Genomic DNA, 25,533 nt, shown 5'->3' with positions numbered 1-25,533 from the left:
ACTGGGCGGAATATTGTTGGTGCCAGGTGTGGCTCTTTCTTTCATGATGGGAGCATCTGGTATCTTCATTTCTGTGGTAGTTGAATGGGGTATTTCATGTATTCCTCTTCTATGACTTCCTACCTGATGTTGAGGCTATTTGGGGTCATGTCATGTGCGGTCCAACCGTCATTAAATGCTCTCAGATGGGCTTTGGAAATAAGTTAGGTTCTTCACTTTTATGAGTCTTTGACGAGATTTTATCCACCTCCATGGGTCCTCTTGAATCTTTCTGCTAGTATTCTACATTTTCAGTTTCTGTTCTCACTACTTGGGTTGGTGATTGGCTTCTGGTTCTCTATAATATGGGCTGTAAGCGATAGGTCAACTTTTATCTCTGGCCCTACTCTAGGTATTACAGACTCCGTGCATTCCTGAACTATGACCTGGCCTCAGGCGCTATGTGCGCTCCCTGCTGGGTTTGGAGTTACCAGGTGTTGGTCCCATTCCAATCAGTTGAGGATTGTTGGCCCTTCCCCTCCCAGTAAGGAGATTTCAATTAGACAAGAGGGGGTCCCTTTTCAGGTTTTAAATACATGGATTGGTTATTGAAGCCTTTTATTGTCTCTGCTCTTTTCTGTCTGTCTTCTGCAGCTGGTAGTTTTTTTGTTTCGAAGTTCCTTCCAACCAGATTCCAGGCCTTACCTTTATGTTGTACAGGGGGCTAATGTGTTTAGTATAGAAATGTGAGCCTCTGGAATGTTCTCTTGCCTATGTGGTGGGGAAGGGGCATACTCCTATGTTCACAGTCCTTGCTTCAAAGTACATTTGTGTCTTCTCCATGATCCCTTCATACCCCTCTCCCTTTGTTTCAATTGTACTGCCTCAGGTTTTGTCAGAGCTTGTGGTTTGGCTCTCTGTGTGTCTCTGATGCCTTTTGCTTCCTTGCTTGTAATGAGATGTGGAATGTAAACCCACAGCCACTCTGGTGGCTGCAGGGCCCTCAATATTGGGCTTAGAGCATGTTAATTAAGCCTCAACCACTCTGTGTCCCTCTTGTGATGCCTGCTGCTCTTGGGCCTTGAGGTACTAGACCCTGTTCACTTTGGATTCCTCTTGCACTCCTTGATGGGTAAAATCTTTGGGGTTTTAGGCCATAACTACTCTGGCTTCTGTGGGTGCTCCCTGCCTGGCCTGAGGTGTCTGGATTAAGCTTCGGTCACTCTACTTTCCTCTTGTGCTCCCTGCTGGTCTTGGGGCTTGAGTTGTTAGACTCTTTTCCTTTTCACTTCCTCTTGTACTCCATGTAGGGCATGGATTGTGGTGCCTTAGGCCAAAAGTACTCTAGCTTCTGCAGGGACTCCCTCCTGGGTCTTGTGGATTAGACCTCGGTCACTCTAGCTTCTTTTTGAGATCTGTAAGAAGCTTGGAACGTCTGAATTGACCCTTGACTGTTCTCTCGCACTTTGTACTCCCTGGTAGAGTTGGAGAGTTGGAGCTGGTGCATTAAGCCTTGATCCCCTTGGCTTCTTCTTATGCTCCTTGCTAGGCTTACAGCATGTAGGTTATTTCTTTGACTTACTCTTCTGCTCCTAGTGGATTTGGAACTTGTGTCACATAGCCTTGACAATCCTGGCCTCCTTTGGCACAAATTGGCAAATTTGCAGTTTTTGATATCAGGACACAGACCCTTTTTTTTCTTCTTTTTTTTCATGGAGTTTTATATGCCGCAAGCTTGACCCGAAGGTATCGGGTATCAGAGCGCTTTACATGAGCACCAGTTGCGTTACATGAGGACACATTAATTTTTTGTTAGGCACTGGAATTTGGTCTTTGGTCTGATTCAAGGCCAGGGTTCTACTTGTTCTTTCCTTGTGGGCTTGGAGCATGACATATTGAGTCTTGAATCTAGCATTTTAGTCCCCAGAACTTGTGGAGCCTATATTCTTGTGTATGCTCCAGATTATATGTAGAGACCAGGTTTTCTGTCAGACCTGTTCCCATTTGTTTAGCTTTTTGTATGGTCTAATTTCCACTAGACTATGGAAATCAAGCAGGGTCTTCCTTTAACAGTTTCTCTTTGGGGGTTGGGTTTCTGGGCTTGCTGGCTCTTACCGAAAGAGGGCCTTGCTTTCCAGTTGTGTGGATTCTTGATTTAATGTCTTTCAGTCTTGATGGCTATGTTCTCCTCTTCAGAAGGCACAAGAATTTACGATTCGAGTGGCTCTTTTTATGCTTGTCTACACATTGCTAGGATGGCCCTTCTTCTCTTCTTCTTCTCCATCATTTGATTGCAGAGAATGATGGATTGGTGCTTGTCTTGATTTGATCTTGACTTTTGGTTAGCTATCTCTTTTTAGGGCTGTTTAAAGGCTTGACTAGTGAGTTCAGCATTCACATGTTTAGTTTTCTTCTCACTTTTCTGGGGATGGTCCTCTGCAGTTCTACGAGATGAAGTCCCTTACAGGTTTTCAGTTACGCGATCAGTGTTCTATGGTTTTTGATAACTATTGACCTCCTCATTCCTGGTAACTTTGTTCTTTGCTCCCATTAACAGATCTTGTGGCTTGGCTTTGATGCAACAATGGGGTTTCCTGTGATTGTGTGGTTTTGAACTGCTTCTGCATCTAAAGTAAGATTTGGCCATTGTCCCCTTATGTACCTGGTCTAAGCACTGGACTGTCGGGTCTGAAAAGTGTTATGGCATTCCTCTGCTTATACTGATATTTGTTTCCTTTTCATATGTGTTTGTCCTTTATTCAATTTCCAATTTTGGGCTGGTGCTCCTGTGTTTTCACTTCCCCTTGCAGTGTTTGGAGCTAGCCTGGATTGGTCTAGGGATGGGGCGCTTTGTCTGGGTTGACAGGCTGTTTCTTAGTGATCTACTGACACATAATTCGGTCAAAAATATTCCATAATCTCTGTCTGATCGATTGAGGTTCTGCAAATGTTGTGTGCCTTCCAGCATGTCCTTCAATGCTACTCAAGTGAGAAATAGCAAGTGCTTGGTGATTGGATCATGTGAATTCTGTACTGATATATCCTCATTCCATAAGGATGTGTTGAGTAGGCAATTCATAGATTACTCACCATTAATATTGAATACTCTGATTACCCTGTACCCACCATCCACCCACCCTTCCTATGGTCACAACCTCGATCCAGGGTGCTTAGGCATTACAGGAAGTTCTGTGGGCCTCTGTCCCCTTGATGTTTCCTCCGAAAGGAGGTGTCTGAGAGGAGGTATGAAAAAGGAATGGAAAGATGCCCTTATTAGGCTTCCAGCTGTTGGGTTGTGAAAGACCTCTTGTTGACAATACCAGAAACTGATGTTGGACTTAGAGCTTGCTGCCGGGCCACTCCCCATTCCAACAAGTGTTTTAGCAAAAAAAATTAATTCCTTTTTTTGTGTACATATCCAAGGGGGCCTGCAATTTCGGATCAATAAACAAAAAAAAGAAAAACAGTGCTTTTGTCATTTTATAGGTATACACATGCACCATCACACATGCACATGCCTATGGAATGATGTGGCAACCAGAAGCTACCATTTCATTGCCCGTGTTTCTCTTTTTTTCATCAATGCATCAGAGCAGAGTGGAAGAGGTGTGGTGCAGCAGGCAGGGTACCTGACTCTGGACCACAGAGTTCACGGTTCTATCCCTGGTTCTGGTGGCAGGTTAGCCCAGCACCATGTGACTCTGGGCAATAGCTCGCTTAATCTTCCCGACTGCCCCCAGCGCCGGGACACCTCTTTGGAGGTAGTTGTACACTTTCCAAATGCTGGTATTAGCTAAAAGCATTCATTTTTGCCTAAGCCAGGCAGTATTGGCTAAATGTATTGGCATAGACAACTGGTCATCAAGGCAAGAACTATTGGCTTTGCCAATGCTTGTTATGTTTTAGCTAGGTCGCATGGAGTCTGGGAGGAGGTAGACAAGCCTCATTTAGTATGTATTGGTATGATTAAGGGTAGTAAGAGTAGAGAGGATTATTTGTACGTAATCTGTGCAGTATGTAGCACATTTGGCACAAATTGGCCACATATATTATGTTCACATACATGAATAATATGTGGTCATAAGGCTTCAGCTCACTGGTAGCAAAGGTGACCTGTTAACTTTTCCAGGCCTGACGCCAAGAATTTCCTCTGCACTACATGAAGTGCTTTTTGTTAGTAACTTTTGATTTGGTTGAGTTAGAAGCAAACCTTTTACTTTTAAAAGCTGCAAATTATGCAACAGAAGTTAGATTATGTGGCAAGTGCGATAGATCCATACTGAGACAAGATTATGGGGTCACAAAATCACATAATTTCTGTGACCTGAATACAGCCCCCAAATCCAGGGCCAGATGTACAAAGAATAAATTCAGGTTATAATTTGATTGCCAACTTTTACAAAATGCATTTGTGTTTTGCAAACGTTCACAAAATACAGAATCGGGATTGGTCGCAATTCAACCTATCTCATGAATATTAATGAGGTAAGTCGCAAATCGTGTTCAACTGCCTTCACTGCCATCACAAGTACAGTGCCTGCTAGGGTCAGAAGACCAATATGACAAGGATTGCTTTTAAATAAAGCACTATTTTTCTTTTAAAGCAACTTATTTTCTGTAGAGGAAAACGGGATGTGTTTAAAAAAAAAAGTGAAAACTTTCACAAACTTATAACCACTGCCTACTCCTAAAAAATATTTTATTCAACATTCACAAAGAGGGGGAAGCCCCTGGGGCCAAATTTCTTGTTTGTGAATGGGTTGCCACCTCCTTCGAGGTATTAGTAAAATATGAATGTTTTGCAACTGGATTTATCGCAAAACATTAATTCATACCATAAGAAATCGGTATTTGGAAGAAATGCCCTAAACATGCCGCTTCCAAATATCTGATTCAGTATGGTTTCCTAAAACCAGTTAATGCATCCGCAAACCTTTTCCGAACCGGTAAAAGGTTAGTACATTTAAAAAATGGTTTTAGCATTCGCAAACCCTCTGATTAACCGAATCAGAGAGTTTGCGAACACTAAAACCTTTTGTATATATATGGCACTTATTTATGTCTCAAACACATTTGTCTTCGGCCTCCACTTCCTACAGGAAAGCCACCTAGTTGATAATTTTATGCCAATGATAGTACCAACCGCTGTTTTGTGATTTGCATTACTAGGCAGATTCATATAACCACCGATATTTCTGTGCCTTGGGGAACCTCTGCAGCTCTCATCCTTTGCGATCTCGGCTTTCAGCCAAATGTGTTCAAAAGGTTTAATATGAATAAGTTGCTCAGGAGCACAGTCCTCTAACTACGAATCCTGAGGTTTCATAGACGCCAGCACTTCACATGTAATTAAGAAAGCGAGATGAAAGAAAGCCGGGGCTCCCATCCACTAAGTTCCCACAGAAGCAAATCTGCATTCCTAGGCAGTGTCCAACTCTGGAGTTGGTGAATGGGAACTAATGTGGCACAGAAACTCGGTGCAGTAGGTGGCATGTCACGATTCTAAGCACCAGTATGAAATGACTGTCTGAACAATATGGATTAGGCATTGTGCATACATTACTCAGCTGGAGCGGCCGTATGCTGGAGGAGCAGAGGCAAGCAAGCAAGAGGAGGGAGTGGCACTAGCTAGGGGTCACTGGAGGGGAATAAAAAAACAACTTTAAAAAAACTTACCTGCAGACATCCCTGTTGCGCTGTACTTCACCTCTTCAGGGAGGCATAGGCTCCCAGAATGCCCTGCAGCCAATCCTGGAGCTGCTTTCACGCAGAGAGCAGCTTCAGGATTGGCTTGAGTGCACTCAATTTGCGCTCCAGGACAGACTGTGAGTTTGTGTCTGCTCTGTCCAACCCAGCTGCGTTACTGGGCTGGAGAAAGTTTTCACTGCGCATGTTGGTTTGGCCGTCCTGAGATGGCAGGCAAACCACCATGCGGAGTGATGGGAGTGCACCCACCAGTGCCTGTCACTACCAGGCTCTGACCCCATGATTCGGCAGGAAAGGAAAAATATAATGAGTGCCGTGTTATTTTTCCATTCCTGACGTTTTTGAGGGAGCAACGCTTCTCCACCAGAGCGGAGGAGCTGCCACTGTTACTCAGGTGGTTACAGGTGGTGGGCACAAGCACTCATTTTTGGAGACCGGGACTCAGTTTGAATCCCCAGATTTTGTCCCAAATCAAAAGAGAGAAGGGCAAACGATGGAGAAAGAAACAGGCTGAGAAAGATAGGAAAACCCTGATAAATTATGAATGCATGCAAGAAAAAGAACACGCAGGGTGCCATAAGGAAACAATATGTGTAGGATGGGGGGGAAGAAAGAGCATGAGGTGGAATCACATCACTGAAATTGGTTCCTAAGAAAAGAATTGGGACAATGTATTTAATATGTTTTTTTACAGCGTACGAGCCAGATGTACAATTTACTGGTCACAAAATACTGGTCAAAATTTACAACCAATATTTTTGAGACCGGTAATGTATTTTAAGAAACAACCTATGTTCTAATAGGTAGGTTCTTATAATTCCAAATTATGTTGACTTTGAATCCAACCTACCTCATGAATATTAATAAGGTAGGTTGCTAATTGTGACTCACTAATTGAAAGCCATCCTAGAGTCTCAAGTCAGCTGACCACAATGTATTTGATTGCTTTTTAATAAAGCGAACTGTTTTTTTAAAGCACCCCATTTTCCTTAAAGTAAAAGGGACTACCTTTAAAAAGAAAAGTTGGGGAAAGGCAGAGATTCGATAGAGTGCTAAACTGATTCCAAATCAGATACTGAGTGGTGTGTGGGGGGGGGTGTAGTTGGGTGGGGTAACATTTAGTTGTGTAGATATCTCGCTGCCGGCCTCCTGGTTGTAGGTGCCACAGCTGTGTACTTATGCAATTCTTGTTTCTTTTATGTAATTGATTAAACAGAATTGATACTAAAATGAAAAGCTTACTTTTTTTCGTTTAATAGTTGGCAGTGGTCCCCTGGAGGTGAGGTACTGCAGTACTCCCACAGGAGCTGGTGCTCACACTTCTCCCCGATGGTACCACTGTATTGTGCAAGCTTCCTCAGCAAAGCTTGCACAGTATCCTGTACCATAGCCGGTGTAGTTGAGCCCCGGCGCTGCTGGAATAAATGGTACCTACAAATAATAAATAAATAAATAAAAATAAAATGTGGGTTGGTTGTCCATGGGGACTGGGTGTCCAAGGATGCTGGGTTGTAAATTGTAAATTGTAAATTGATACTTGTATAGCGCACTACTCACCCGCAAGGGTCTCAAGGCGCTTGTACGAATACCGCTGTGGAACCCATCCTGGCTTTCCCTGTGAGGTGTCCACTCATGGGCACCCCCAAGGTGGAGGCCAAGCATCCTTAGCGTTGTGGGGGCCGTAGTGGAGATTAAGCAAGCTATTGCCCAGAGTTGCAGAGTGAGACTATGATTGGAATAGGCACCGAGGCGAGAATTATCAGGTCCGTGGAATTTTGAGCCCAAGACCCGCCGAGGCGGGGAATTGAACCCTGGTCCCGGGCTAAACCTCTGCATCAGGGTCTGCCGCTCCAACCATTGAGCCACACTTCTCCATTGAGCCACACTTCAGGTGGTCATGCCGCTCTGGGCACAACCAAAGGCTGTGCGCAGTGGGGAAGTTGGCTGAATATGCTTTAACCCCTCCCCTGCTGATGACGGAACCGCTCCGTCATCAGCCGCGGTGGCGCTGTGCTGATGACGGAGTGGTTCCGTCATGGCCCGACCGACGCGCCTGAGCGGCCCGAATTCCACGCCTGCGCTGGGCGTTCTATTGAGCGGGCGGGGCCATGACGGAACCGCTCCGTCATAAGCACAGCGCAACCGATGCTGGTGACGGAGCGGTTCCGTCACCAGCATGCGCCCGCCGCTCTTCCGCCCCGCCCCCATAGCACTGCAGCGGAATAGCCGCCGCAGTGAAGGGGTTAAATAAAACAGAAATCGGCTGAAAAAAACAAAGGTTAGAGTAATGTTATCATTAGGTATATCAATAAGATCTTCCCTTTGCTAAAAAAAACTGAAATCCACTCAAAAAAGCAAAGGTTGAGGTGACATTATTGTTAGGTATGGTAATAACATATTAGCTTAAGTTAAAAAAAACTTTAAAAAATCACTGAAACAACACAAAGGTTAAAGTGACCTTATAGTTAGGTGTTGAAGTAAGATTCAAGTAAGACAAAACATTAATAAAATACACACACATTGAAATTCACCAGTTATAGTTTACTGAGCTACCTATAAGCTTTGTACCCACCATGCACTACATATGACATTACTCATAACATGTTAAATGACATAATTGATGACATCACTGATGACTTCTCAAATGACGTGCTATATGTGCACCGGTGCTTTTCTGAAGGGAAATTCCCGTATTTAAATGCGAGAGTCACCCTGTGAAAATGAGGGAATCACTTAACCTCTGCACCTGCATTTTATTATGGACGTGACTACAGAGGCAAAAGAGCTGTATTACGGTGCACTGACTGTGCACTAAAAAGTGGTGGCGCACAGTTAGTGGACCCACTGAAGGCAGCCCTGGGGAGTAGTGAACAGGACCCCACTGCCACATCCACCTGCAGACGGGTGCAGTCACTCCCTGTCAGTAAGGGGGATCTCAGTCCCCTCTTTAATGCACAGGTAGGTGCTGCCTGCACAGAGAAAGGCAGATTGAAAGCTGCAGACAGTTGGTCTACTTTTCAATGGTGATTTCATGGCTACCCAGAGGGTGGTGCATTATTTTTAATAGTTTGTGCCTGGTGCATTTTTTTATTTTTTATTTTTTAAAGGAGCGCGTTGCCACAAACAGGGGCAGTGTACCATATCTATAATATAGGCTGTGGTGCCCATATGAATATGTAAGTGCTGCCCAGTGCTGTAGGTATAAAAGATGGTCAAGGATCAGTGAGAAATGCCTGTTGCATCAGGATATGTGCAATGGTTGAATAAAGCAGTCTGAATGGTAGCGAGCTTGGATGACCAACAAGAACCACCTTTCATCCATCACCTGTTATGTCAGGTCCCAGACGATGGACATGTGATGGGATTTGAGATATTATATGAAACATATATTGATCTGCAGCATCCGAGGCCTGTTTTGCTAAATATTTTAAGCCTGTGTTTAAAGAGGATGGGAGAGCCTGTTTTGATAGTTTGTTGAATAAACAAGTGATCGATTTGCATCCTAACACTTAGTGTTACTCAATTCCAAGATGTTGATGATTGTACAGTGAAAAAAAGGCAGTAAGGAGAAATTTGAAATTTCTGATAAGTCTGGATATCTATTTGGGAAGAGGTGTGGTGCAGCAGCCAGGGCGACTGATGCTAGATGCTAGAGATCACGGATCGATCACCGGCACCGGCGGCAGGTCAGCCCAGCACCATGTGACTCTGGGCAATAGCTTGCTTAATCTTCCCGACTTCCCCCAGCGCCGGGATGTCTACGGGTAGCTGTGCGCTTTACAAATGCTGGATTTACATTTACATTTTTTTTTACATTTGCATGTTTATTTAGATATGCAGGTCGCCTGTGTCTGTCAACATTGGATCTGTGCATGTGGGTCCCCTTTATGGTTCCTATTTAAAGATGAAGGGACGCTTGAAGAAGATCCATCTTAGGAGCCAGAGTAGAGCTTGTAAAGCTGGCAATATTTGGCTCGATGACATAGATGAAGAAGTAATGTTGACATTGAGTGCTGCATCCTTCTGATTCTATAAACGGGATAGACAGCTTGGCATGATGTATCTCAAAGAACACAAGATCAAAGGTTACCTGTACCCATAGCATGAGGCAAAGAAAATGGATGTCCTTTATGGAAGTCTCAGCATGTGGAGAGAGGACATGACTATTGTTTCGAGCTGCAGAGCCAACGTTAGAATGGAGTTTAGTATAAACATTAAAGGGCTTATTTACAAGCCCCTTGTGCCGCCAGTTCGTCACTTTTTGTGACACACCGGCGGCGCATTTTGCTTCCCCATATTTACAAGGACAAAAAAAGCCACTCTGCATGGCTTTTCCTGTCCTTCACCTCTATTAGATTGTTTATGTGCAGGAACGTGTCCCTTCTTGCACATAAACAATCATTGAAAAAATGCAACTTTTCAACTTCTATGTGTTCTGTATTAGGCAGCACACACAGAAGTTTCAAAACGCCATTTCTGATTGTTTATGTGCAGGAAGGAACTCCTTCCTGCACATAAACAATTATTCCCCTGACGCAGGCATCCTTGCACCATGGTGCAAGGGTGCCTGCATCAGCGCATGGCAGCTAATTGCGCACAAGCGCAGGGGAGAGCAAAGGGATCCGTCATATCAGTGTAGATAAGACGCAACCCTGTGCTTTTGAATTGACGTAGCGCAGCCAAATGGCTTGTGGCACCGCGCTACGTTAATTCTTTGTAAATAAGGCCCTGAATTTTTTACTTTGCTGGCTTGTGCAGGAGAGCACTAAAACTCCTGGAGTCACCAGAGACTCTAATGATGTCCATTCACCATAAGTCACGATTCCTGTTATCAAGGATTGCAGGTTCATTAGTCTAGGAACACAACTGATCATACTCGTAGCCGATCAGCGCATTCCTCCAGATAAACAACGTAAAGGTTCAGGTCTCAGTTCTCAATGACTCAGAACTCTGGGGTTTCTCGAATATAGCCACACTTACCAGCATGAGAATATGTTGCTGAGAAGCGTGACACGTCACCCGCAAAGTACCCCCCTTAAACCACTACTATAAGATTTAGGCAGCAAGGCCCTAGTTAGCAAAGGAAGACTTTGCCCAATTTTAAACTGGAGCAGGATTTGGTCCACACATGAGCTGATAAACTATCTGAACCCTGAGGGATGTTATGGAGGCTGATCGTTCCCAGAAAATCAATTGGCTTTAAAATATTAAAATATTAAATGATCATTGAGCAATATGGGATTGAGGATATTAGGGGATAATCCCTCTGGTGCGCAGTTTCTCTCAACAAATAAAAAAGAAAGAATACTGTTGGTGAATGATAATGACAGATGAATCCAGTGTGATTGAGAGCTCAACCTTGACGGGGAGGTTTTTAGAATTTAAATCTTTCCCTTTTTAGAACCTTTTTGGGACATCGTAAATGTTCCCTTTCACAGGAGAATTTGCTTCCAATTTCGCGTTCAATCCATTCCTTTAAAATCCTTTGTAAGTAACTGGAGCTGTGAAAAGGATGATAAATGTTCCATCTGTATTGACAAAAGGGAATCCATTTCTCATATTATGTTTGCGTGCACAGCATATGCAGGGCCACGTACAAATGGCTAAAACCATATGTAAGATTGTGGGAACAAGAAGTAGCATTGGTGGTTTACGAATACTTATGTCCGAACCACGACCTTTACATGCATGCGCAGTACCTACGTTTGATATGATGGACAGCATTAAAGATACTGCAAGGTCCAGCAACATTAGAGCTGTCATGCGCCTTTTATCAAACATTCTCTTGAGATTATCCCAAGACAGTAGTAAAAGGACAGTTTTAGGATCCTGTGGGAAGGTTGCCTTTTCAAGGGATCCATTGGTGATGGTCCTCGTGATGCTGTTAGATAAAATAGATATGAGGATGCCCTTGACTATCCCCGTGGGCAGAGGCCAAGATGGAATACGGAGTTGCTGTTAAATGCTATGAAGTACAGAAAGTCTGCCTCAAAATGAGACACAAAATAAGGACAGAGTGACTTGGTAGTCTATGTAAATCCATTTCATTTTCCTACAGTGAGAAGAGCTGTAGCACTGACCCACAAGAGTCCATCCTGTACCTGTGCTTGGTTCAGGAAGTGACAATTTAGAAAGTTGCCATGGATTTCAATAACCAGGAATAGTGGTTGCCATCCCTAGATTGTCCTTTAGAACCCATGTCACAGCCGTAGCTACCCCTGGTCTCAGTGGGTTGGAACACTGTGTCAGGGATGTAGGGAAGTTATACAGAATGTAAAATGTATGTGGTCATAACCACATATACAATATTATCTGTCAAGTAGTGTTCAGGTGCAGGAGCAGTACTGAGGTGAAGGAGTTGAAGGGGGCAGTCTCAGCATGTCAATAAAAATGTATTTGACATATTATGATAGTCTTCGCATCATTACAGATTGGTGAAAAGCGCCAGTCGAACCTGTGATGTGCTGACATGATTTAAACAAAAAGCTGTAGGAGCACATTGCCCATGAGCACAGCCCCCGCTAAAGAGAATATTGCAGAGAGCGCAAAGTCCCAAGCACATTCGTGCTAGATTAGAGAGCACTTAAATGTATGCCACTATCAGCTCACCTCTTCGAGGGTTTACAAAAAAGGAAACAACGTTTAGCTGGAAAGAACAATTTGAATGTGTATTTAAGAAAATTAAAGATGATATAGCGTCAGCTGCAAATGTAAACTATTTTTGCCCAAAATTGCACACTGAGCTAATACTAGACACTAGTCCTGTGGGATTAGGTGCCATTCTTGTGCAACACAAACCTAGGAAGCAAATTCCTATATATGAAGTGTTGCACGCCAGTAAAAGCCTGACTAAGATATAAAAAGTATTTGCGACCTGAGAAAGAAAGCTTAGCTGTGGTGTGGGCTTGTGAGCATTACCATGATTTTTTATATAGAAAACCTTTTTTAATAGTCACAGATCATCAAGCATTGATGACTATTTTTGAAAATCCAGAAGCAAAGAGACCTCTTCGCATTGAATGATGGGGTATGAGGTTAATGGATTATGATTTTAAAGTCATTCACAATCCAGGAATGAAATATAATCCAGCAGATTACTTGTCCAGAAATCCAGCTAATATGAACAAGGAGAGAGATAATGAAGCTGAAGAATATGTGCATTTTATAATCAAATTGTTAATTCCTATATCAAAACAGAAGTTAATTCATGAGTCTACCAATGGTAATACTCTTGAAGAAGTAAGACCGATAATAACTTCAAACAAATGGAAGCACATAAATGCTATGACACATTTTCAACCTGGCATAAACAAGGGATATACTTGTGTTTAGAAATGTACAGACTGAACTAACAACAACCCCATCTGGTATTCTCCTATAAGGTAACAGAATAGTTATCACTCATGCATTGCGGAAGTGCGTAATTGATTTGGCACATAAAAGTCATTGAGGGATATCACCAACAACAATTCTTTTGCAAGAAAAGTTGTAGTTTCCAAGACTTGACAGTCAAGTTGAAGAGATTGTACAGGCCTGCCACCCATGTCAATGCACTACAAGAAAAAGGAATGTTGAGGAACTACACATGTCTAACCTTCTATAGGCTGTGTGGTCTGAATTAGTGAGTGATTTAATCGACTATTGGATTCTGGGCAATGTTTGTATGTTATAGTTGCTGAATACTCTAGATTTCCATTTGTAAAGATCACTTATGTGACTGTGATACTTCCCGTTCTAGATTATATTTTCTCTAAAAGGGGTATACCCAACATATTGAAGACAGACAGTGCTCCATCTTTTAATGGAAATGGCAATGAATCTCATAAATTTCTCAAATATATGGGACTAGTTCATATAAGAATTACTCCCCATTGGCCACAAGCTAATGGAATAGTGGAAAGGTTGATGGATACTAGAAAAAAATCTATGAAGAGAGCCAAATTGTCACAAATTTTCATAAATCAAGCACTTTGTTGGGTCTTATGCGATTATGGGTCAACACCTCATGGATCAACAGGAAAATGTCCTTCAGAGTTGATTTTTGGGCAAACAAGACAAAAACGTCTCCTACAAGTGCCATTAAAACCCCCTAGAGAACATAATGAAATTGCAAAGAAAAAGGAAATGATAAAAGGAAACTAGAAGCAATATGCAAATCAAAGAAAAAACTTTCTTTTTTTTTGTGACAGTTTGTTCTTTTTTTAATTAAAATTACTGTGCCTTCATGGTAACAATAGTATTTCCAGAATACAAAGCCCCACATTGGGAAACACTATACAACACACATTTTGGAATCAAATCAAACAAATTAAAAAAATATAAAAATGAGTTCTTTGCTTGGACAACTTGTAGTCTTGCTTTGAAGGCTTCATTCTAAGACCAGTCTGAAGACTCATTAGAATCCACCTATGCTTTCCATGTGGGCTTTCAGAATCGGTGGGCAGATAATGCCTCCCCCAGGTTATAAAGTAATCAGGGCAAGTGAGTTACCCCATAAATTAAATTAACTGTAGCCAGAAATGCCCTTTACAAAAGCAAAGATCTTATTTTTGCATCCCTTCATACCCCCAAATCCAAAAGGTAGTGGTGCAGGAAGAGAAGCTTATTTTAGTTACCACTTACAGCATGCAAACTCGCTAGTTCAAGCCCCTTTCTTATGAACAAATATTACACAGCTGATGCGCAACAGTTGCAAACATTCACAACTTTAACAGGTAGGTAACAATAGTGAGTTTTAAGAAAAGTCTAACTGCCAGCATGTATGGTAAACAGTCACAAAAAAGAGGTGTTCCCAAATTTTTGATAGCAAAGCAATCACTGCAAGGTCATGGTTAGCTACTTGCATTGAAGCAAATGCTTATAGCCACATTTTTCAGTGGCAGACTAGTTCTACATAAGACGACTGGCAAATACCCAATAGTTTGGTCATGCAGAGATCATTAATCCAAAATTCAGTAGAATAACCCAATCTCAGCAGCATGAAGTTCACCGTTCCTGTACAGTCAACATCTTATTGGGTACACCACAAGAACATCGTAATATGCCTCTGGCAGATGCTGTGGTTCTGGTGGCAAGAAGCTATGAGCGTTGCAAATTGGAGATAAGAGAAAAGGAACGAGAAGATATTGCCAGGCAAGCTGCGAAGATGGCTGATGAGATCATTCTTCAGGAGCGTGATTGCTTAGCTGATATAGGGCGAGGTTCCCATCCTCTAGGAACGCAGTCTCTTATTAGTCTTTTAGTTGAAAAACGGTATTTGATGACTGATGAACTTGATAAACTTATAAATTGCTTGATGGAGAAGAAGGAAAGGATCCGTGGACCCTTTGATCCGATACAGTCTCAACTCTCTAGACCATCTCTTGGAGCACCTGCAATCCGTCCCCCCGACAGCCAGTCTAGTCTTGCATCCTCTCAGCCACTCCAGAGCTCACAGCCTATGTCTCAAGCTATGTCTCATGCAATGTCTCAAGTTTTGGCTAATCCCCCTCCCGCTAATCCGCCTCAGAGTAATCCACAACAGGAGCTTCAGGCAAAGATTCTCAGCCTTTTCAATAGTGGGGCTGGGTCCGCAGCTGCCAAAGGCACGTCTAATTTGGCAAATGGTTCCTCAGTTAATACCGAAAATCAAAATTATGGTAGCGAAACCAGGCACGCTCTGGCCCAATCAATGCAACAGGCCTTGGACAGGCCCGGCAGATAATGCAAGCTCCTAGTAATCAACTTTCTGGTCTAGTGGGTCAGGGAGGTCTTAGGGGTGCTGGACCCAGACCAGGAGTTCCATCCCAGTCAACATCCCAGAATCAGCCACAGTACGGGCAGCTATAAAATCGCACCTCCAGTAATCAACAGTCGTCTGCATCTTCCGGTATCAACTTTGACAACCCCAGTGTGCAGAAAGCACTGGACACACTTATCCAAAGCGGACCTGCACTCTCCCACCTGGTCAACCAGACAACCACACAAGTGGGACGTGCAGGGCCTCCTATGGGTCAACAGTCGATGGGTGGGTACCAGCGAAACTTCTAACTTAATTTTTAATTTTTCTCTTTCCCATAGTACTGGTTAATACATAGTCTTTGTCTACCCAACCACCCACCCTCACTGAATCCCGACCCCGCCCAATAATTTTGTTATGCATCAGTTTTCCTGATTCATGTGTATACCCTACTTTGATTCAATGAGCAGATCCCATGCTCATAATATTTCAAAGAAAAAACTTTCAAGAGAGAAGTATTCAGGTAGGAGATCTTGTATTAGGGAAACAAAGTCAATGAAGTAAATCTGCAAGTAGATTTCATCCATATCCATTGGAAATAACAAAAATAAAATGGTTGGCACTTACTTCACAGAACGGAAACAGAACAATTGTGAAAAACAAATCACATTTTAAGAATTTTATCACTCCAGTTCAAGAACAAGAAACACAAAAACAAGGGCAAAAAGAAACCACTTTTTTAAAGAATAAGGGCCTGATTTAGATCTTGGCGGACTAGTTACTCTCCCACAACGGTGGCGGATAGCCCGTCCGCCAGAATATAAATCCCATTATATGCTATGGGATTTATATTTCAGCATTGTGACAGAGAAACCCATCTTCCAAGATCTAAATAACTAAATAAGGTCCTAAATAAATTGAAGATAATACAAAAGAAGTGATTGTGAATCTTTCAGAAAAACAACAAGAACACTCAAGAAATCACAAAGACTTATTGAGCAATGTTAATTTATTCATTTATTTGTTTGTTTGTTTGTTTGTTAAAGAAGGGGGGAGATGTAGTGATGTAATACAGAAAATAGAATGTATGTACTCATAACCACATATAAAATTGTATCTTTCAAGTAGTGCTCAGTTACAGGAGTAGTGCTGAGGACAAGGCATTGAAGGAGGCTCTCTCAGCATTTCAATTAATATTTTTGACATGTTATAATCATCTTCGCATCATTACAAGGAGCAGGGTGTGACCTTGGATACACAAACCTTCGTGGTTCCTATAGTTTTCAATTCTTGCCCCTAGTATGGCCCCTTGGCAGCATGGGAAATTCTAAGAATGGGGCAACACATTAACCCGGTGATGTCATTACGGCTCGAAGGGTATATGATGTCACTTTTACCATCCGCTCCATTTTTGTCAATTTAGGTCCATGAAGAGTACAAAGTTTCGGAAAGTTTACAACATGTACAAAGTCACTGTAGGGTTTCTGACTTCTGGGATAAAATGGACGCTGTCCATGCTCTAGGATATTGTAGTAGCGTATCTTCTTGGCCTTTCAGAGGAGCAATTGCTTTATTTGGATGTAAGCAAATCCTTGGTGAGGTGTCTTGAAGTGTGGGGGTTTACATTTCATGCCCTCAATCATAAATGGGAAAGAACTTTGAAGGTCCAGTGAGGCAACTGTCAGCAACATCGGTTGCTGGTACTGGGCAGGCAATACTTTCAGATGAAGGAGTAGAGGAGGTTGGTTTTTCATCAGGGTGAGCGATATATGGGGCTTATTTACAAGCCACTTTCTCCACTTTTGCGTCATTTTTAACATGGGAAAAGTGACGTACGGGTTGCGCAACAGGCTTGTAAATCTGCCCCTATGTTTTTTTTCCAAGTAAAGGCAGGGTTCTTAGGTCTGTTCCTGTTGAAATTGTTACCTTTGGTTGGAAGTGGTATGCTGTATGCAATTGCATAGTGCCACACTACTAGGGTCTTAAGCTTATTTAGGAACACCAGCACAGCCCCATTTTGGAAACAGTTCCAATGGCTAGGGGTCATGGGCGCTAATAGGAAGACTTCCCTGGGCCACCAGACGAACTGCACAAAAGGGAACAATCTGGAATCAAAGCACACCACTCCAGGATGACTCTGGAATTAGAATGAAGCCTTTATCCAGAAGGGTTTTAAAGAAATGCAGCCCCTGATTGAAGGAACATTCACTCAACCCAGCATAGCAACTAAGGTTCCTTTGTGGTTTTGTATGAAAGGGAGAGAGCAGATGACACCATATTTAGTAAGATATGGTGCTGGTTTCCTCTCTCCCTGCACAGGCGCACTTTAGGCTGCAATGTGTCAACGTGCACACCCTAGTATGATAGAGTAAGGGTGAGTGCATTTTGTTAGCAATAGGGTATGTACTGTAGGGGACCATTTCAGTATACAAACTATCCTTTAACCTCTTGGATGCTATGGGAATTCCCCTGCTGTGCTGGGATTTCGTGATCCTCATTGGTTTATGACGAGCTGGGCTCGTCATGAGCGTGCGAGGAGGCTACTGCATGACGAGCCCAGCTCGTCATGAGCGTGGAAGGGGTTAATACTTCTTTCTGCTTTGCACATGTATTGTACAATGCAGCATACGTACAACATAGGAAAAAGGAAGGAGGAGAAATTAAAACATTTCTCCTTGTTACACCTGCCTCAAAAATATAGATTTGCATCAAAGACCCTGGGTGGTTGCATGGTAACGCCCATGTACCACCCATGGACCCCCCCTCGAACCAAAGTAACACACAGTAGCGTATATTGCAACTTTGCTTTACTTTGGTGAACTGTCCAATGAGCACCCTGATTTGAGTTGAATAGTAAGTACCAGCATAACACTTTGAGTGGGGTTTGCATTAAACGTATCACAAAGCATTAGTAAACCTGGGCCCCCTTATTTTAGACAAGAAAAGTATGATGAGACATATTCCTATGCAGCTGACATCTTTTGATCCACCTGTCCTGCCAAAGAGCTTATTTATGGTTAATATATGCACCACTATATCTTCAAATAACTCCTTAACCACAAACACAGACCCCTTATTGAATCATATTGTAGCATTAACAGTGCCACTGGAATTATGTGTCAGGGGTGGATCAAATTTTTCTACAGAAGGGTTGACTAAATTAACTATAAGAAAAGGCAAACTATGTGGCCCATTTTGTGAAAGTATTCCTTCATTATTTTATCGTTTTTACATGTTAACACTGTCTGGGAAATGGTTTCACTGTATTCGTACTGGTTTAATACAGCAACTGAAAAGTGGCCAGTCAACGTTTGTAAAGGGCCTTCCCCTGCACAGTAACATGTGTCACCATTTTCAGTAACTTTTTGCTAGAAATTATTTTTCTTGTTCACATCTTCAAATTATGCTGCTGTATTATGCGTCAAAAATGGCAAATCCATCAATATGCAGGATATACCGCAGCTTCAGAATCGCATAACTCCAATGGCCTTGAGGATCAGCCACTGGTTTCGGTGTTGAAAAGAGGTCGCAACGTAACTTTCTCTTTTGATATTGTTCTGCATAGTGGCCAGTTTGGAGATTAAGGACCTGATTTAGAGTTTGACGGAAGGGTTACTCCGTCACAAACTGGTAATAACTGAAGTATTCATAAGAAATATGGGAAGTTAAGGGGACATTTGCAACTGTCACTTTCCTTATTTAAGCTGATACAGTGATCTAGGGGCAGATGTATCAACATGGCTGTTTCCGATTCTCAAATAGCGATTTTTTGAGAATCACTATTTGAGAATTGCAAAATGGGATGTATTTAAAAATTCGCAATTCTTTTGCGAATTCTTAATATTCCTTAATTGTGATTAGCAAATTGCGAAATCGCAATTAAGGAATACCTTCCCATTCATTTCTATGGGCCAGGAGGCCCATAGGAATGATTGGGAAGTCATTCTCAATTTGCGATTCACAATTTGAGAATGGCAAATTGAGAATAATTTCAAGGGTGCAAGGGTGTCATAAGGACACCCTGATGCACCCCTGAAATGAACATGTGTGTGCATATGGCGCTCATACATGCCCTAAGGGCATGTATGTGCACCACATGGCACCTTTACAAATGCCAAAAAGTGCATTTGCGAAAGAAATCGCAAATTACCACCAACTTTAAGTTGGTGGTAATTTGCGATTTCTTAATGAGAAATCGCACAACTTGGGTGCTTCATAAATAGCAATTAAGGAATCGCAATTTGTTATTCCTTAAATGCTGATGCAAAATTAAGGAATCGCAAATTTTGCGATTGTCAATTTTGCGATGCGATTTTACTCATACATTGCTTTTTCTGAATTTTTAGTCGCAAACGCTGCTTTTTTGCGAATCGCAGCGTTTGCGACTAAAAAAACGGATGATACATACTCCCCCTAGTTTCTTCTATGCGCTAGTTAACTCTACTTCACTCTTATATCTGTACCAGCTGTTCCGAGTTTCACAAGTAGTCACATATCGACCATGTTTATAATTTTTCTATTTTTTTTTTCTTTGAAACTAAATATAGTTGTGCAAGTGAACTTTTGGGTAGCATGCCTGACTTTGGGATTTTATCCAGCACTTGTTTATTAAGAGATAACATCGGTGCACATTTTTTTTGTTATCAGCAAGGTAACTGCTGTAACATTATGGGGAAGAGTTGTGGCCTGGTAACTAGAGCTGTCCACTTTGAAACATGGGGAACCAGGTTGGAATCCTGGCCTTGGCTCATCATGCTGTGATTCTGGTCAAAACACTTAGGGGCATATTCACAAGCCCCTATTGCCACCAGAACGCCACTCTCAGTGATGTTGTGATGGTGATACAGGCCTAGCCTTATTCACAAGGCAGTGTTAAGCCACTTACCGTGGCTTAAGGCTGCCTTTTGAATAAGGCACCCTTTCACGCTGTATTTAGCATTAAAGGGGAGGGTAATGGGTGTTGCGGTGGGTGTTCCACCGCAACATCCATTGATTTTGGCGCTGCCCCCTATTCACGAGGGCAGCGAAATAGGAGTCCACGCCCAAATTATGACCAGGAAAATCCTGGTCTGCAACAGGCAAAACGAGGAGAAATGCTTTATTTCTCCTCTTTTTTTCTTTTTCCATGTGTGCTGCCTTGTGCAGCACACATGGAAAAAGCAAATTGCAATGGTTTGTGTATGTACAGGAAGGTGTGCCTTCCTGTACATAAACAAACCTTTTTTCTAAATTGCCATTCTGTCACTTTCATGTGTGCTGCATAAAGCAGCACATATGAAAGTGAGAGAATTGCATATAGGATTGTTCATGTGCAGGAAGGGACACCTTCCTATACATAAACAATCCTCCCCTGCACACAGACACCCTTGCACTCTGGTGCAAGGGTGTCTGCGTTGGCGCAAAGTTGTTAAACTTAGCGCCATCGCATGGGGAAACGCAAGGCTGCACCACATTCATGTAAATATGGTGCAGCACTGCGTTTCAGAAGTGGTGGAGAGAGGCGTCAAGCCAAGAAGGCTAACGCCTCTCTCCGCCACTTCCTTGTGAATATCCCCCTTAATCTCCCTCTGCCCAAAAAAGGAAAAAAGTGTAACATAATCTGGTTCCTGTAGTAAAGCGAGGTAATACCCTTAAGCACTATAAAAAAAACTTTTAAAAAACCTGCCAGTGTTAACTAGAGTAGACTTGGGGCCTGATTTCGTGTTCGGTGGATTGTGTTTCTCCATCACAAACATGATAGATATCCCATCCACCTATTACTGGATATAATGCAATATATAATGCATTACAGCGCTTTACAATAGAAACAGAATATGATAACTAGCACATAGAACAAACTGAATCACTGTCTCAGTTTAAATTAGGGATGTGACAAGTTGCAAATGTCCTCTTATCTTCCCATATTTCTTAAGAAAACTTCAGTTACAACCCCTAGTTCCTTTATAGGTCTGCAAGTGGGGCTTCAGGTTAAGATCAGGACTTTCGCTCCATTTTAAATTTGTTTTAAGAAAAAAAAATCACAAATGTTGATCCAGTTTCAAAGCTGCAAATAAAAATTCTTATGTGAACTCACAAGAAACCACACATCCATTTTCAACAGAAACCTGTATCGTTGTCTCCGAATGCAATGGTGCTTCTTTTGTAGACCTGCAAAGGATGAAAGGCAGAGATGGCTCTTCCCTGTCTCAAAAGTGTAGCTTGCAGGTTATATATAATGACCACCTCTATTGGCTCATGAATGTATTTGTAAGATAATTGTTAATACCTGTCCCTGGCAGAGTCTCTTGAGAAGCTCTTATGAAGGCTAGATGCACAGGAGTGAACTGAGAATATTCTCAAACAGGGCCAGAAATTAGGAACACGAGTGTTCTTTGCTTAGGAAAGCAAGAATTTGCTGCTGGCATCTGTTATGACCTGCAGGTCGGAATCCTAGCAAGGTCATTAAGAACCTTCATCTTTCCAAGGCGCATGTTGGGCCTCATTTATGAGCCCTTGCGTCACTTTTACACCGCTGGTGCGTCACTTTTTGTGACGCACCAGTGGCGTAAAAAATGCGCCTTGTTGTGCCATATTTACAAAGTGACGCATCTAGGTAGATGCGTCACTTTGTAAACCCCTGCGCCACATTATACCTGCGCCAGGTATAATGTATGCAAGGGGGGTGTATTGACGCAAGAAAGGGTCGTAAAAGTGACGCAGTGAAATCTATGAGATTTCACTGCGCCACTTCTAGGACACAAATGCGTCAATTTCTTACGCCTGCCTCACAGCAGGTGTAAGACTGACGCAGGCCCTTTCACATGCGCTGAGGGAGGCCCTCTCCTCAGTGTGAAACACACTCATTGCTTTTAAATATGATGCCTTATTTTTAAGAAATGACGTATCACTGAGGTCACACAACAATGCATCAAAATTACTTGAGCCTGCTGCAAAAACCTTATGACACCATGGATCCGCTAGATTTACACAACAGGGCTCCATGGCGCAAGGATCCACGGATGTGTCAGAAATTCTGCTACATATGTGGCAAGGATGCCGCAGGGCATGAGGCTCAAACGTTGCACAGTTCTGCAGTTGGTCATAATACTGATGGAACTACAAAAATGCATCGAAAAACAGAGTCAATGCATCACTATTGACTGATGTAAGTGGCCTACTGTCTGGGGACCAATGTAATAGAGAGTGAAAAGGTGAAAAACTCACCATGGACTCAATTACATTGGTCCTGTATGTCTCGCATACAAGTGGGCAACGTGTACTTCTCTGTACCACTATACCTACGTATGTGTGAGATATTGTGTGGAACTACTATGTGAGTGGATACAAGTCATTAATGGTGTGTAATGTGACATTTACTGTGTTACTTACCTTATTGTGTGCACTTAACTGTTGAGGAGATGTGATTTCCTTGCAGATTACATTGTTGGAAGTGTGGAAGTGACTTCAGCTAGTCAGACTTCTATGCCACAGCCAAAGCGTCATTCCTACACCTGTGTTTTAGAGGCCTAGGAATTTTGACGCATTGCAAGCGCAGCGGCCCACTTCCCGTTGATATGTCACTTTTCCAAAAAGTCATAAATACCACTGCATCAGTTTTATGGGGGATTTCCTGTGGGAACGCCCACCTTGCATATATTAATTCTAGCACGACAAAGTCAATTCCAATGAAGGTAAAAACCGGCACAGGCAGACGAAAAGTAACTCATCTGCCTAGATGCTTCACCTTGTAAATGTAAATCAAAGAAAGTGATGCCAGGGGGTCAAAAATATGACATGGTCAGCGACGGCTACCGCCCCCCTCCCTGTGGACCCACATCAACCCAGGACACACTGACACGAAACATGACTGTCTTTGGAAGGCGGGGGATCGCAAGACCCCCCGGCCGTATTTATTAAGATACAAAATAATAAAATTATTAAACAAAAGATACCGTTTTATGCAAAATTATTCAGGGACATTAGATACAACCATATCAACAAATAGATTATGCTAACCTTAACAAGATTCTAATACAGCTTGTTTCCTAACCGAATCTAACATCCTCCTCTGAAATTTTGCATTCTAAGATTACTGGCCATATGGCGAGGTCCTAACCGGTGTCAGGTCCTACTAGCTGCGCCCTTACCGCAGGTGCGCATGCGCAGCCGAGCCCGTTAATTACTCGGTCCACGCCGTGAACTCCATTTACCCACTGAAGGAGGGCCCTTACTCGCGCCATTCGCTGACGTCATGAGTACGCGCGGGGTGGCTACCAGCCATAAGGACAGCGTGACTCTCCTACCCGCGCCCCTTTGCAGCACCAGTTATACCTGCCCCTGAAGTTCTGGGAGGGACCAGTGACCCCTCCCCCTGGGCAGACACCTCCAAAGGATGATGCCGCCCCCTCAGACCTTAAAATAGCTGCTCACCGGTCATGACCTTACCGCATGTCCATACCCTAATAAATACGACGACCTGTGGAAAAAGATCTAAAGGATAACTACACTAACTAAATCAACACAACATGACATACCATCGTCCGGCTACTAGGGAAAAGAGGCCTAAACAAAAAATGCAACCGACATTTTATGTGTCAACACTGCTTCCTAAATGGGAAAAATAGTCCAAATGGGAAAAATAGTTAATACACGTCAATACACGCCATAAAAACATGTATACAATATACATGAGACACCATTGCAACCGACATTTATGTTTCAATACCACTTCCTAAACGGGAAATAAGTAATTAATACACGTCAATACACACAATAAGACAGGTATACCATATGCATATAAACACTGCAATGTTCCAGGGATGGTGGGTTGGGAAAATTAGGAGGCCCCGAGCGCGGGGCACGACCAGTGTGGGGGAGCGTCCAGGCGACAAGGGGCCACCTGGGCGCTCCCCCCTCCTTTAACCCAGGATCGCGGGGAGGGGACGGCACGCCCCCTCCACCCGCCCCCCCAGCCGCCCGCCCCCCCGACCCGGAAGCCTGCACAACGCCTTCCGGGTCAAGGGTCGGGCGCCAGTCATCCGGTGGTGCGGCGCGCACCCCCGCGTCATCACTGGACGCCGGGAGGTCACGCCCCCACCACCGGGAGACAAGGGGAGAGGGGGGTCGCCACGCCGCCATGCGGGCAGGGGGGCGAGGGCCCCCCCTTTTCACATGGTCAGCGATGGCTACCGCCCCCCTCCCTGTGGACCCACATCAACCCAGGACACACTGACACGAAACATGACTGTCTTTGGAAGGCGGGGGATCGCAAGACCCCCCGGCCGTATTTATTAAGATACAAAATAATAAAATTATTAAACAAAAGATACCGTTTTATGCAAAATTATTCAGGGACATTAGATACAACTATATCAACAAATAGGATATGCTAACCTTAACAAGATTCTAATACAGCTTGTTTCCTAACCGAATCTAACATCCTCCTCTGAAATTTTGCATACTAAGATTACTGGCCATATGGCGAGGTCCTAACCGGTGTCAGGTCCTACTAGCTGCGCCCTTACCGCAGGTGCGCATGCGCAGCCGAGCCCGTTAATTACTCGGTCCATGCCGTGAACTCCATTTACCCACTGAAGGAGGGTCCTTACTCGCGCCATTCGCTGACGTCATGAGTACGCGCGGGGTGGCTACCAGCCATAAGGACAGCGTGACTCTCCTACCCGCGCCCCTTTGCAGCACCAGTTATACCTGCCCCTGAAGTTCTGGGAGGGGCCAGTGAACCCTCCCCCTGGGCGGACACCTCCAAAGGATGATGCCGCCCCCTCAGACCTTAAAATAGCTGCTCACCGGTCATGACCTTACCGCCACAGGCCAGAATTGTTGACCGACGATCTGGCCTCCCCCTTCCTACTCCTAGAAAGGTCATGATCGCCTCGCACATCCCTCTAGGCATGGCACTATGTTATTAGATCACAGGACGTTCCCTGCCTCGGTTAAGTATACCCAGTCCGGTAGCTAGGAATGTTCGCCCCCAAATGCACCCATGAGGGATCGTCTGCAACCGAGGGGGCTCGAAGTAATTTATCCAATAGCGCGTCGATCCTCTTTACCGAGTGATTCAACGCCTCAGCCGAGCCCCCCCCCCCTCGCCATTGCCCCCGAGGTATAAGTTGCGACCAACTACCGTGCAA

At 43.5% G+C, this 25,533-nt stretch overlaps 1 pseudogene; it reads left to right on the top strand.

Annotated features, from left to right (window-relative positions):
- Window positions 1-15,780, top strand: part of LOC144824257 (uncharacterized) — a 31,518-nt pseudogene extending 15,738 nt beyond the window's left edge.
- The last annotated feature ends 9,753 nt before the right edge of the window (window positions 15,781-25,533 follow it).

The sequence above is a fragment of the Lissotriton helveticus genome, chromosome 3_1, assembly GCF_964261635.1.
Source record: "Lissotriton helveticus chromosome 3_1, aLisHel1.1, whole genome shotgun sequence".
In the NCBI taxonomy this organism is placed as follows: Eukaryota; Metazoa; Chordata; class Amphibia; order Caudata; family Salamandridae; genus Lissotriton; species Lissotriton helveticus.
Note: the sequence above shows the minus strand (reverse complement) of the source record. Positions and strands in the feature narration are given on the sequence as shown.